At 40.7% G+C, this 13,465-nt stretch overlaps 1 protein-coding gene across 1 annotated transcript in view; it reads right to left on the reverse strand.

Annotated features, from left to right (window-relative positions):
* FBXL7 (F-box and leucine rich repeat protein 7) overlaps positions 1–13,465 on the reverse strand; it is a 282,260-nt gene that overhangs the window by 197,639 nt on the left and 71,156 nt on the right. Inside the window, exon 2 of the mRNA XM_032117747.1 lies at positions 13,124–13,389. The gene's annotated coding sequence lies outside the window, so the exon portion shown is untranslated. The remainder of the gene's footprint in view (positions 1–13,123; positions 13,390–13,465) is intronic.

Here is a 13,465-nt window from a genome sequence, read left to right on the forward strand (position 1 = left end):
CCATTTCTCCCTTGGATTGGGAGTTTTGCCTTCTAGGCAGCAGCTCTATATTGCTGATTTATGTTCAGCTTTTGGCCCATCTGCAGGCTCTGCGTACAGGCACAGGCAGCTGTATTCTCTTGCCTGTTTGAGTTGCTGTAGCCTCAGTGGCAGTGATAAGTAGACTGCTGCAGATTTACAGTCAGTGAACAGATGACTCAAAATTGCACAGACTTCGCTTTTATTTCCTCTTTATCAACAGACTCAAACTCCACAGGGTGTATAAATTCCACAAACTTCTCTTTCTTTTTTGGACTTTGGAAAAGTGCAGGTCAGGCAGTGAGGGTCCTTTGTACAGGACATTGCTTATCCTTACAATGCGCTTGTGCTCAAAAAACCAGTTTGTATTCCCTCAGGAATATACAGTTTATACATAAATACCTCTTTCTTATTTGGAAACACTCCTCAGTCTGTGATTTCAAGAGGAGTTCAGCTACTCAAATGTGGGTCTCAGTATGAAGATAATTGGCCACACCAAGCAATGTGCAGTAGGAGACTCAGGACTGGGAAGAAAAGTTTTAGATTTACACATCTGGAGTTTAAATTCCCAAATCCAGCAATAAGCACAGGAAAAGCACTAGGGCAACCGTGTTTCTAGGAAACTATTGACAGTTGTTCAGTAGGTAGGAACAAGCAAGGAAGAAATGGTTAAGGAAACTCAAAAAACCCTCTTAGAGCAAAAACCTACCAAAAAGAAGTAAAGGGAAAAAAAAAAGATAAAAGAAAAAATAAACAAAATTAATATCTCTGAGAAAAAGTGATACTACAAAAAAGATAAGGCCTGGTTTTTAAGTTATTCTTTCAATAATTAAGATAATATTTCTTGTAATATATAAATAGGAAAAAATTGAACTGTTTCAAATATTCTACACTCTTTGAATACAAGAAAAGGAAAAAGTAAAAACATTTTTCATCTGGAAGAGAAAACCTGAAACAATCTCTACCAAAATACAAAACAGGTACTTTAAAATTACAGTAGTTGTTCACTGCCAATTTTAAAGTTACAGAAAAAGGTTTTCTTGCATATTTTAGCATTAAACCTTTTCACTATGGTAAATCCGTAAAAAGTGAGATATTAACAGGATTCCTTATATATACATATACGTAAAACCAGTTAGTTGTTAGAAGACACTTCTTTTTTTAAGTATGTAAATCAGAAACTTGTCTAGAGTTAAATTTAAGAAGTAAAAAACCTTATGAAACTCAATTGTACATGCTTGCCAATTTAATTTCTTATTGACAAGTATTATAGTAATAAAACCTAGCCATAAAATGCACCTCTAAAAAAGCCAAATAAAATTAGAATTTTTTAAACTAAAGCTAGTGTCATATTTGGTCGCCTCCATTAGCCTGAACACCCATGAGGTTTTTGATGTGCAAGCACAGCTTAGGCTGGCCCTGCAAGTGCAGTTGCTGACACCCATCAGCCATGCAGGCTAAGTTGCTCTCTAAATCATTCTCATGCCACTAAAAGATTACTCTGCTATGACTGTGGCAACGCAGAACCTGCTTTACAAAAAGGTAAATCATCCATACAGTGGAGTTGGGCAGACAACAGAGCAGGAAGACGGGGCCACTTGCATTTCGATGAAGCTAAACTTCCCTCTTCAGTGATGTCTTCTTCAATTCTTTTAGCCCTAGCTGCCTGCTCTCCACTTTCAGCCTTTTTTTCAGAGGAATAAGCAGTGGAGTCCAGAGAATAAGCAGTGGAACAGAAGAGAAGGAAAAAGACAGAACCAAGGATGGACTGGTGACTAACCAGTGAGCAGCGCATGTTTGCTCCTATTATTTTAAATAAACTTTTTTAAAAATACATGCCCCTGAAATACCCACATTAATGTAACTGATTTACAGGACGCCTCTAACCACTAGATCAACAGCCCACAGAAATAAATAGTCATTACAAAAGAATGTTTCAGTATTCCTTGCACAGCTATTACTATTCTAACATTAAGGAAGAAAAGCATTCACTCTTTCATTCAAGGAATTCGGCTACTAATTTTTTTCCTGCGAAAACTGTTTTGCTGAAGATACCAAATCCTTTCCTTGACTGGAAATTACCTCAGTATTGTCTTTAATAAAAGCTTGTTATTTAAACCACTCTGGACAACTGGCCTAGCAGAATGCTGTGTCGGTGCATCTAGGTCAACACACAGAGCTCCTTTAATTAGGGAAAATGTGTCTCATGGATAAAATCAAATTGTGCTACTAAGTCTGCTCCAAGCATTAGGTGAAGAGGATCTCAGGGCAGACCTATTTCAGGCAAACTTTAATCTTCATCCATCTTATTGCCACAGATTTAAATGTAACCACATATATCATCAGAAATCTTCCCTTCTATTAAAAACTAGGCATCAGACATTGATTCATTGGGCTATACTGATTCAATGATGGAAGCATCAGCAATCCATCTCAGAAAGGGAGCCAAAAGCATAAGGGATAGTTCAGTTTATGGGGTGTTGCTGTTAGAAAACTAAGAATGTATGTCAATCAACCCCAGACTCCAGTGTGTGGGGAGAGAGGGGAACTTGAATACCACTACACAGAATGATGTGGTCCTACCACATACTCGAGCTTGTTTGGTTTACTGTAATACCCAATCCGCCAATATTAATTTCTTAATGAAAAACTTGCATCTGGGAAACAACATCAGCATCAAAGTGACAAAATCCACATCCTGCTTAAATTTCCTTCACTTGAATGACATATCCATGGAAAATCACTGCAAAACAAACCAGAGCTACAACAGAAGCAGACAAGAAAAAAGTACTGTGTTTATTAAAACTAAAAGCATGTCTTTTTTCCAAAGAAGCCAAGCCAGTATCTTTGCTACAATCTACTCAGTTAGAAAAAAGAACCAAAAATAAGAACTAACACACAAAACCAACCAACCAAAAACCCCCAATCTCTCCCAAAAAAACCCCATCCCCCCAAAACCCCAACCCCCCCAAAAAAACCCCCAAAAAACCTAACATCCAACAAACAACACCAAAATATATATAAAAATATCAACAACAAACAAAATTTCCCCCCAAGCCCCATGAAACAGAATCACACAGGTTTTCTGTTGAAACTAGAAACCACTGTTCTGTTGAATACCTTTGGTAAAGAAACAGGTCTTTCTGTAGTAGAAGTGAAAGAGTTAAATTCTAGATATCCTAAATACCCCCACCTTTCCCTGCTGCTGAAGCTGTCTGCACATAATTTGAGAAAGTTGAATTAACAGAAAAGAATACTGTATACATAACACGTTAAACCATGAGTATGAAAAGAATGTATGTGAAAATCCTGCATATTTTCTGCTTGCCTTTAATTAGAGATGGATTCCTGATCTTGATTATCCCAAGCAGAAAATCAAGACCAGTCCCTGAAACCAAATAGTCTTCCCTTTTTGGGCCTCCTCTTGATTTATGTAGGGCTTTAAACAACACAAAAAACCCCCAGAGCTGAGGTTACTGTTCTTTCACATTAGTTGCTTTTTCTGAGGCTGTAAATGGGCCTATGCTTTACGATATTTATTTCTTGTTATGCCTTATATTCCAAGATAAGAGAGAGCTGAGAAAAACCACTACACAAAGTGATACACTTTCAAAATCATATTTTGTAAACCATTTTATTATCTTTTGATTAGGAGTCCTCCCATTTTAAGATGCCCCTCCTGACAACCCATCTTTTTGGTTTGGATACTACTATGCCACTTTTAAGACAATTAAATCCATTGTGGAGTATTTTGTGATAACTGCTCTTGGCTCATTCAAAGTAGCATCCAGATACCTTGAATAGCTTATTTGACCTAGCGATGCTTCAGCCAACCACTTTGCCACAGGAACTAAGGCAATGATATTTTGGGAGAAGCTACATTTTCAGATGTGACACAACAATATGTCAAAGTCAAAATTCTGAAGTAGTTGCTTGTGTGGTTCACAGCTTGCAGGGGGAGAGATAAGAATAAGGTAAAAGGAGAAAGGGAAAATTATAATGCCAAGAATAAATGGCATTAACACTGTGAATTAAAGGGTTTACCATCACACATTTTAGCTGCATGTTCTCTTCTCGCACGTACAGAGAAAGATTTGAGGTCTACAGCTCCCTCACAGAACCTTGAAAGATTTAGAGTCCTCCTTCTGCCCCGCAGCTACATAGAGGAAGACAGGGAGGCTGAAACCACTCTCTGTTTCTTACCCTGTTAGGCAAAGCAGCCATTGTCCCTACCCTTAGGAGGAAGGAGAGACTGGCTGATCTCAGGAGAGACTGACTGACCAAACTTCACGGTCATCCAGCCCACTGGAGGGAATGCTGCATGGAAAATGTTGACACAGGAGCAGAGGGAATGCAGTGTGACCAAAGCAGGAAATTCAGCCCAAGTCAAGACAGAGCAGAGCCTGCTTCTGTGGGTATCAGGGCCTACATTGCCCTGAGGGTTGCAATGGTCTGGCAGGTTGCTAAATTAGATGTATGTGTTGGGTTACAAAGCCGTCACAAAAAATATCCAAGTCTCAACTCTTTTCCAAACTGAGTGAAGGTAGCAGGTCAGTAAGATGAAATGCTTACACCCTGGTCAAGTTCTCATTAGCTGAATAGTGAAAAGCAGAAAAACCTGCTTTTATGTTTTCTCCTAAAGCCACAGGCTAACACATCACTGTATGGCACCGACAGTTTCTAAAGTTATCATGAGATCAGCCATTATATCTCATCTTTGTTTTACAACTTTTTCATCTGTTTCACATTTCTTGTCTCTTTTACACGGTACTTTTAATAGAAATCTGACCACCATGACTACAGTACTGTACTGTCCAATTAGCTTGGGGGATATGGATGACTCATCAGCAAGAACATGTGAGGAACACAAGTCCCAGCAGACTGATAGAGTCTTTACCTGCACAGCAAGAACATGTGCACAGACATGATAACTGAGAAGTCTGTATCAACTGCAGAGCATGCAACTCTCCTTGGCTCAGGTGGCCATATTTCCCATTCCGAGGAGTCAGTTTGAGTGGTTCCTTCTGAAGCTCCACACACATCTGGAGCCCAGCACTCATATGTCATTACTGCACCCCTGAATTTTCTATGAAGTCGTTCCCTTAATTTAATTTCAAAGCCCTGCAGGACTAATTACCTGACCAGTAAAGAAACAAGCAGATAATTCTGCATACAGATAAACATTCTTACATGTTTTTTTATTTGAAAGTGACTTCCAGTTGAAATTGCTTTAATTTAGACTGTATTTCTGTAGATCTTGAAAACTCTAACACCAGATTCTCCCTCAATTACCTTTTATAAGGTAACTAGCACCATTAATCACATCTAGGTAAATCCAATAATCTTGCATAGGCAAGTAACTGAATACTTACACTGTCTGTCACTCCCTGACGTGCATATTACTTAGTCACTTTACAATATAGCTGTGTGGAAAAGCTTGTATATGATTAACATTTTTCCTCAGGGATGGAAGAACAATGTTTTACATAATGACTGACACAAAGAAAGGGAAAAGATTTATTTGGAAAGTTGTGATGGGCAAGGGGAAAATAACAAAAGTATATTGGAAAAGGGAAGGCACCAGTCACAATCTTCTTTCAAAGTAAAGTTACTATAATCATTATGAAATCTATGCATGGAAGCTGTAGACTATGCCTGACTCCTCTCACGGGCTTACAGAAACACACCATATAGCAGAAGGAACAGGAGAGTGAAGAAGCACTGCAGAACTGCATCTCAACTTTTATCACCCTGCAAACACTCAAGACCAAGCTGGACAGGGCTCTGAACAACCTGATCTAGTTGAAGATGCCCCTGCTCATTGCAGGAGGGGTGGACTAGATGACCTTTACAGGTCCCTTGCAACCCAAAACAATCTATGATTCTATGATTCTGCTGCAGGTCTCAAGGACACAGCATGATCTCAAAGATGGATAGATCTGAGTATTCTAATTGTATTTTCGGTGTTTCTCTTACATGAAAAGAAAAAAAAGGTACATCTAAGAAATGCCAATGTCATAGATCCTTATTAAGGCAGAGTTTAAATTATCAAGTGGTATTCTGCACTCTTGAAGCATTTGTGAAGTGATTGGTCTCAAACTCAAACCATCTTTTTTGAATGATTCCTGTAATGCACATACTTGCTTATCTGCTTTTGAAATCACATTGAAATGAACTGCATTCACTGAGCTACAACAAATGCCAGAAAAAGCTAGAACCTAAACTGTATAGCTTCGTTCTTAGGGACATGTTTCTACTTAACATCCTGTACTAATATGATTTTATTTTTACCTAGACGCTTTACTTTGGAGCAGCAGCACTAGAGATCAAAAGGAACATTAAGAGAAGTTCTCATCAGAGACTGTTTGTGATGATCTCAGTTTTGCTTTGCCCTTAATTACCAAGGAAAAATAGATTATTTTAGTAAGTTTTTGTCATGCTGTTTGAAGTTACAGCCTGTCATTAAGATCCATAAGAGTGCAACAGAGTACACCAAAATCAATACCACACTTTCATTCAGGGGAGTCTGGTGTGTATTTACGTTGCTGTAGACTCTGATGCTGTGAAAGCCTGCTGACTGTAATAAGAGTGGAGTTGGCACACTGGTACAGGTCTTGGCATTTCACCATGGAGCCCTTGCATATACTCAATGCTCTTGTGCCAGCTTCCTCTGAAGGAAGTGTATCTCTTGACAGGATCACTTTTTCCTGTGAAAAGGGAAGAGAAGAACATGGTGAGGTTTTACACGTAGACATGTAGTCTCCTCACTGACTCTGATCAACTGCAAAATATTTGCAACTTGGAAACAAAAAAATTCCCTTCTTTGCTCCCAGGAAGATAGGTTTGATACAAGTAAACTGCACTGAGAACATTCTGAGAACATCTACAAAATTAGGGAGGCAGGAGCATAGTGTCTTGATTACAGATAGTGACTCTAATGTAGGAGCTGTCCCGAGACTAAGACTTGTGTGGACTGAGGTGCTTATGGTCAGTGCCAAAATGAAAACAGGGTGTGAAATACAGAACTTAAACACAGAGGTTAGGGATGTGCTGAGCTGAGCCTCTATGGATTGATTAACATTTTCCAACTTCAGTAGAGTGTAGGGGCACATTTTATTAGAGATGTTGGTGGGGTAACACTGTAGGAAAGTTTAACCTCAGTTACATCTAGACAAATCAACCAGAACATCAGATTAGAAAATGATGAGTCCACATAATTCACTGGGGATATATACTCTTGAGTAGCTGCTTGAGATGACCTCCAACAATCCCACTGAAGGAAAAAGCTCACCTCAAATCCTACACAGGTTTCAAATTTAATTCAAATTTTCTTTAGGTGAGGGAAAAATATTTCTATTTAATACTGTTAAGCAACTATTTACAGTTAAGCATCTGTCCCTCTATAAAATAAACTAGCTGATAATCATGAGAGAAAAGCAATGACTACACCTGTGAAGATATTCTCAGCTATAAGCAAAACAGGGTGATGTATATTATTAATGATATATATTTTAAGAGTCCCCAGGACGAGGCAATCTAGCAGACTTGGCAAGTGAAAGTAAAGGTCAGGAATCTGACTCAAGCATGCATTGATGACCTGCTGGCAATATACAGAACATGCTGTTTTAATGAATTCCACTGCTGGAACAAAAACTTGGTACAACCAAACAAACGAATTTGTTTAGCACAGTTGTGGGCTTTTTTGTAAACTATTCAATGGGGTGAGAGAAAAAGAGTTCAAAGCATACAGTACGGAGATATCATTTCCACTGAACAAATCCGATCTAATAATCAAATTGCCTGATTGATCTAGTCCTGAATGTATGAAGGCATTACCTAAATTTATTTTCTATGGGTTTCTTTACATTTTAATTGGCCCTGGAACACTTTTTTTCTTTAAGCAGGATAAAAATTTAAATATACTGTCATAATATCCCTTGCATAAAAATCCTTAAAACTCAGAAAAACCTTTTCAACAGCCTTGTTTAACCCACAAGAGCAACACAAGAGTAATGCAGAGACTCAGCAAAACAGTGTCTAAAAACTGGCAGTGTGCTGTGCAGTACTTCACAGCCTGAGGTTCTGGATATGCCATAAACCTATTCCAGGGTTACTCAGAATCATTGTCGATTGAGTCACACAGATGTAAATTTGCAATGCCCACAATGGCCAGGGCTTCTCTCATGGTGCAGTGATAAACCCCAGACACACAAGGTGTCTGGCATGCTTGTGTTCAGAGGCCTGACTAGCTAAGATTTCCTGCCGTTACTACCGCTATCCAAAATTAAGCATGAAAATTATGGAAACAGGTCCATACTTAGAGTCATCATCAAACTGCTGCACAAAACAAAAGACTTGTGTGAACTGGAACTGTCATAGCGTTTGGTAGCAGATAGCCAGAACAAATCTGATAGGCTCAGAAACCTGTAATCTTTCAGCTGAATGACTGATTTATCATTAAAAGGGCTGATGTTGCAGGTAAAAAGTGAAGAATCTGAGTTGTTGCCATAGTCACTTTGAATATTGGGAATGTATTTCCAAAACAGGACATTTCTCACCTTCAACAGGCCAAACAGCCAAATTAAGATAAGGCCATGATGATCACAATCAGCTAACAGTTTTGGATAGCAAACAATTTTCATCTTATTAAAAGAGAACCTCTTACAGGTATTCTCAGTTCTTGAATTACAGACACAGCCATAGTGATCTGCGGGTGTTAAAGCTTGCTTTCCTGATGAGTATGCTAGAAGGTAATTTCAATTATTTCAGCAGATAGAGATCTGCCTCTCATAAGAGATAAATCTAAACCAACACAACACAGATGTTGCGTACTCTGTTTAAAGTACCAAAGCAGTGCTGTGCTCTAGAGAGCGTGATGAACTTGCTGCTTTGCTTCCTATTTTAATCATTATGAATTACTGATGTTACAGGTCAAGGAGTCTAGGGAAATTGCTAGAAGCAATTACAGTTCCAATTTGCTGGAAATAATGAGAACTTCCAACGATTTGTTAACCTACAATAATAGTACTGGCACACATGGACAGCTGTCAGCAGAAATTCCAGGTGGAACGTGTTATCTACTCTCTCAAAAATGATAGGGCTGTCTTTACCACTCTGCACCCAACAACCTTGACTCATATCCCTGCTTCAGTTGTCTCACCTTCTGTGTTTTGCAGTCCTTTTATTTCTTAGCAGCATAACTAAAGCTGTTTATCACACACAGCCTGCCACTGTTCTTCAGTTGCCTCTTACATTAATATCTTACGATATTTATTCCTTATTTATGATAAGGAAGATATTTAGGCCTATTAAAAGAGCCAAGAAGTAATAAGTCTGTACAGCTACATGGGAGTTTTGATTTTGGTTGCTAACTGAGTGTCAAGGTAGATGAAAGAGGTAAAAAAAGGAGGAGAGTGCAAAAAGAGGGCAGAAAGACACATAAAATAAGAAGTAATTACAAGTGAAGAAAAATCAGGAATTAAATGAGAAAACAGCAAAAAAAGAGGCCAAAGTTACTGTAAATGTTTAATTGCCTCTCATATGTAAGTTTCCTCAGATTCTGAAGAAAACATTAATACTTTCTGCAATTACATGGGAAAACTGAAATCCTTGTGACAGGCAGCTTCTCGCAGTCCTGTGCCCTGGGGAGAGATTCTGGGTTTTTTCAGAAGCAGGAGAAAGTAATGTCTATCCCAAAGAAAGGGGTGACATAAAACACTGAATGGACCAAAATCAAGGAATATGCAGAAAAACCTTACGGCAGAAAAACCATGGCTGATGGCTCCTGCACTCATCAAAAGAGCTGAAGATTTTGGTGAGCATGAGGAGACATTCCCTCTTCAGCAGTCACTTGAAAATGTACATAATTGTTGCCATGTGCTATACACCACAAAACTCCTCATCTCTGAGCAAACAACAACTGGATGAACACGTTAAAAAAACGGAAGAAGACTGATGTGCAGGAGATTCCAGTGACTATGGTCAGAAGGGGCATCCATACATTAATGTCCTGACGGACTCAGCATCAGCTATGTGTGCAGGAGAGAACTGGAATCTGGTGGGGCAAGCTAGTTTCTCCAGAGCAGCCTTTCCCTTAGGATAGACAGCAGAGGTACTTATTAATAGACAGGCCAATCCCATGACAAAACTGAAGATGAAGCTAAGTATTAAGCTTTTCAGGTAGAGAATTAACACAAATGAGTTAACAAAAGCCTGTTTTTTAACCGAGAAAGAGGAGAAATATATTTTTCTACCCTTTTATAACTGTGAGGACAATCAGAAAATGCTTCCAAAATTGATACCATACGTGCAGATTAAAACCAGGCTGCAAGCCAAATCCTCCTCTTCAGTTTCACTGGTGGAGCCCAGCAGACTGCCACAGAGCTACACTGAAGCAGCAGGGAAAAGAATTTGACCCTTTGACTGCTGCATCAAAAGCAGCTAACTTCCCACTGTATGTGGCGGTCTCCATTTTAAAAGCTACAAATGGCTTTGTGCTCAGAAACGTATCGATCTTCTGCTGGAATAGCTATGAGGTGATGTCCTTCTGCCCTGCTCTCTCTGAAACGACATTCCCTCTCCCCTGAGGCAGCGTAACTGGCATTCCTACTGTTGTCCCTGTCTAGCTGTGGATGTGTTGGATTGTATTTGTTGCTGATGTAGGAAGTTCCCCCATTCCCTAATCATTCCTCCAACATAGATAATCTGTCAAAAGCAAATGATGATTTTTAGGCTGGGCTATCATTTAGCTTCTTCATTATTCCACTGGTCCATACCTATAGACTCAAGTAAAAAATGTGCTCTCCCATCATTTTCAAAGTCAGGCAATTCAAATGTCAGGGTTTATCTCATGATCACAGCTGGTTACGATTTATTTTTATGGAACAGAGGCTACATATTGTATACATGAACAAGAAAGTAGACTCCAGAAAGAAGAATATACATTACTTTGCAGTAAAGCTAAACGTGGAAATGCGAACCTTAAGTTAGCAATACCTCTTTATACCATGAAATTCTGGATTCTCTTGGGAAGGACCGAAGACTAGAATATCTCACTCAAATGATCGATATAAAATGTATCCTGACTAAAAAAAGAGGTACTCACAGCATGAAAATAGCTGTTTTGCTATTCTGTACTAAAATACCTTATAACTAAACCTGCTAAAGCAAAGGAAAGTGTTGTTGTTGTTGTTGTTGTCATTTATGAAGAAGCTCACACCAAGAGCAACCTTCATATACAAACTTGATTTGTCCCTTAATGCACTTGGATACAGACTTAGTTCAGGGCATTTGCCCAAGCATTTTAGGGAAAGGCAGGGATGTCTCTAGCTCACAACACACCAGCTGATGCAGAATTCAGTTTTCACGTGATGAATTTAAGAAAATGGGAAAGGGAGAGACAAGAGCAGGAAAGAGCACTTTGGTGCTCTAATGCTATGTCTCTGCTGCAGACATGAAACCTTCCTTCAGTTCCTTCTCCCTCCTCAGAGCTCCCCACCATCCAGCCCCTATCCCTTCTTTTAGCTGTAGCCCATGTTTTCACCAGACCCCTTCCAACTCCCCATCTGCTTGCTGAGTGTACTGGGTTTGTGTAGCCAGGCTTTGGTAGCGGAGGGCTACAGGACTGCCTTCTGTGGGAAGCTGCCAGAAGCTTCCCCATGTCCGGCAGAGCCCATGACAGCTGGCTCCAAGATGGATCTGTGGCTGGCCAAGGCCAAGCCCATGAGCTACCTTGGTAGCACCTCTGGGATAATGTATTTAAGAGGGGATAAATAAACAAACACTGCACAACAGCAGCCAGAGAGAGGAGTGAGAATATGTGAGGGGAGCAGCCCTGCAGACATCCAGATCAGTGCAGAAGGACTGGAGGAGGTGCTCCAGGCACTGGAACAGAGATTCCCTGCAGCCTGTGGTGCAGCCCATGGAGGTCCATCCAGGAGCAGTGATTGACCTGCAGCCCCTGATGGGCCCCATGCCAGAGTAAGCAGATGCCCAGGGGAGGGTGTGACCCTGTGGGAAGCCTATGCTGAAGAACATTCCTGGCAGGACATGTGGCCCCATGGAGTGAAGATGCTGAAGCAGTTTGCTGGCAGGACTTGTGACCCTGTGCAGCAGCCTATTCCTGAAGGACTGCACCCTGGCAGAGACTCACATTGTTTGTGCTGTTTATGAAGAGCTGCAACCTGTGGGAAGGATCCACACCGGAGAAGCTCATGCAGGACTGCATCCCATGGGAGGGACCCCACACTGGAGCAGGGCAAGACTGTGATGAATCCTCCTTCTGAGCAGGAAGGAGTGGCCCAGACAACATGGGATGAACTGATCACAGCCCCCATTCCCTGTCCCCTTGTGCTGCTGGGGCAGAGGAGGTATTGAAAATCAGGAGTTGCGGAAGGTATCTTTTCAGCTTTATACCGGCTAGCGCTTGTATTTCAATGCCTTAGAAAGCCTCGAGCAGCCTTGAGAGGTAGCACGGGCAATCTAGCACTTCAGTAGCTCTAAAATCGGTACCTGAATCAGCTGCAGAGCAAATACCATCAGCAGAAGCAAAGAGGGAGAAATATAGCTCCCTGCTCGCTCAATTCCCTGCAGTTAGAAGCCTTCAAATGAGACAGACGACCAGAGATGTTTACAGGAAAGTAGCTGAGCTGAGAGAGAGCCTTTGCTTCCCCTCGACGATCTTTTATTAGGAGAAGGGGAAAGGGGAGGACTGGGGGCGGACCCGGGGTGAGCGGCCAATCAGACACTGCTGAAGAGTCTGAGTTACATTTGGCTTTGCCCGCGCTTGGAACAAAGGAGCTCAGAGCACATGTCTTTGGGAGGGGGGAGGGGAAGCTCAAAACAGGCAGCAACAAGGAGTGAAGTTGAGCCCAGGAGAAAGGGAGGGGTGAGGGGAAGGTGTTTTATGATTTGGTTTTATTTTTCATTATCATACTCTAATTTGATTGGTAATAAATGAAACTAATTTCCCAAAGTCAAGCCTGTTTTGCCCATGACAATAATTGGATCATGATCTCTCCCTGCCCTTATCTCAACCCATGAGCCTTTCCTTATATTTTCTCTCCCCTGTTGAGGAGAGGAGTAATAGAATGGCTTTGGTACGCACCTGCTGTTCACCCAGGGTCCATCACACTGAACCAGACCTGCTCCCTTCTCTGGCACCAGAAACTTCTTTGCAGTCCCTGTGTCTCCACACTGGCAGCATTCAAGGGAGTGCTGCTTGGATGCTCACTGAGAGCAGAGGAAACTTTGCTGTTTTCCACACAGCTTCCAAGATTCACACAGTCCAAAAAGTCCAGCCTCCATGAAGAGCATGCAGTCAATTTTCTCTAAGGCTGAAGCCTTTAATATGCTTTTCCAGAAATGGCTCACCTGAAAAAAAATAAACCACAAAACCAAACTCACCATAATTTTCTTGTACTACAATGTTTATTCTTCATAAGTTCTA

Source organism: Corvus moneduloides, chromosome 1 (genome assembly GCF_009650955.1).
Source record: "Corvus moneduloides isolate bCorMon1 chromosome 1, bCorMon1.pri, whole genome shotgun sequence".
Lineage (NCBI taxonomy): Eukaryota > Metazoa > Chordata > Aves > Passeriformes > Corvidae > Corvus > Corvus moneduloides.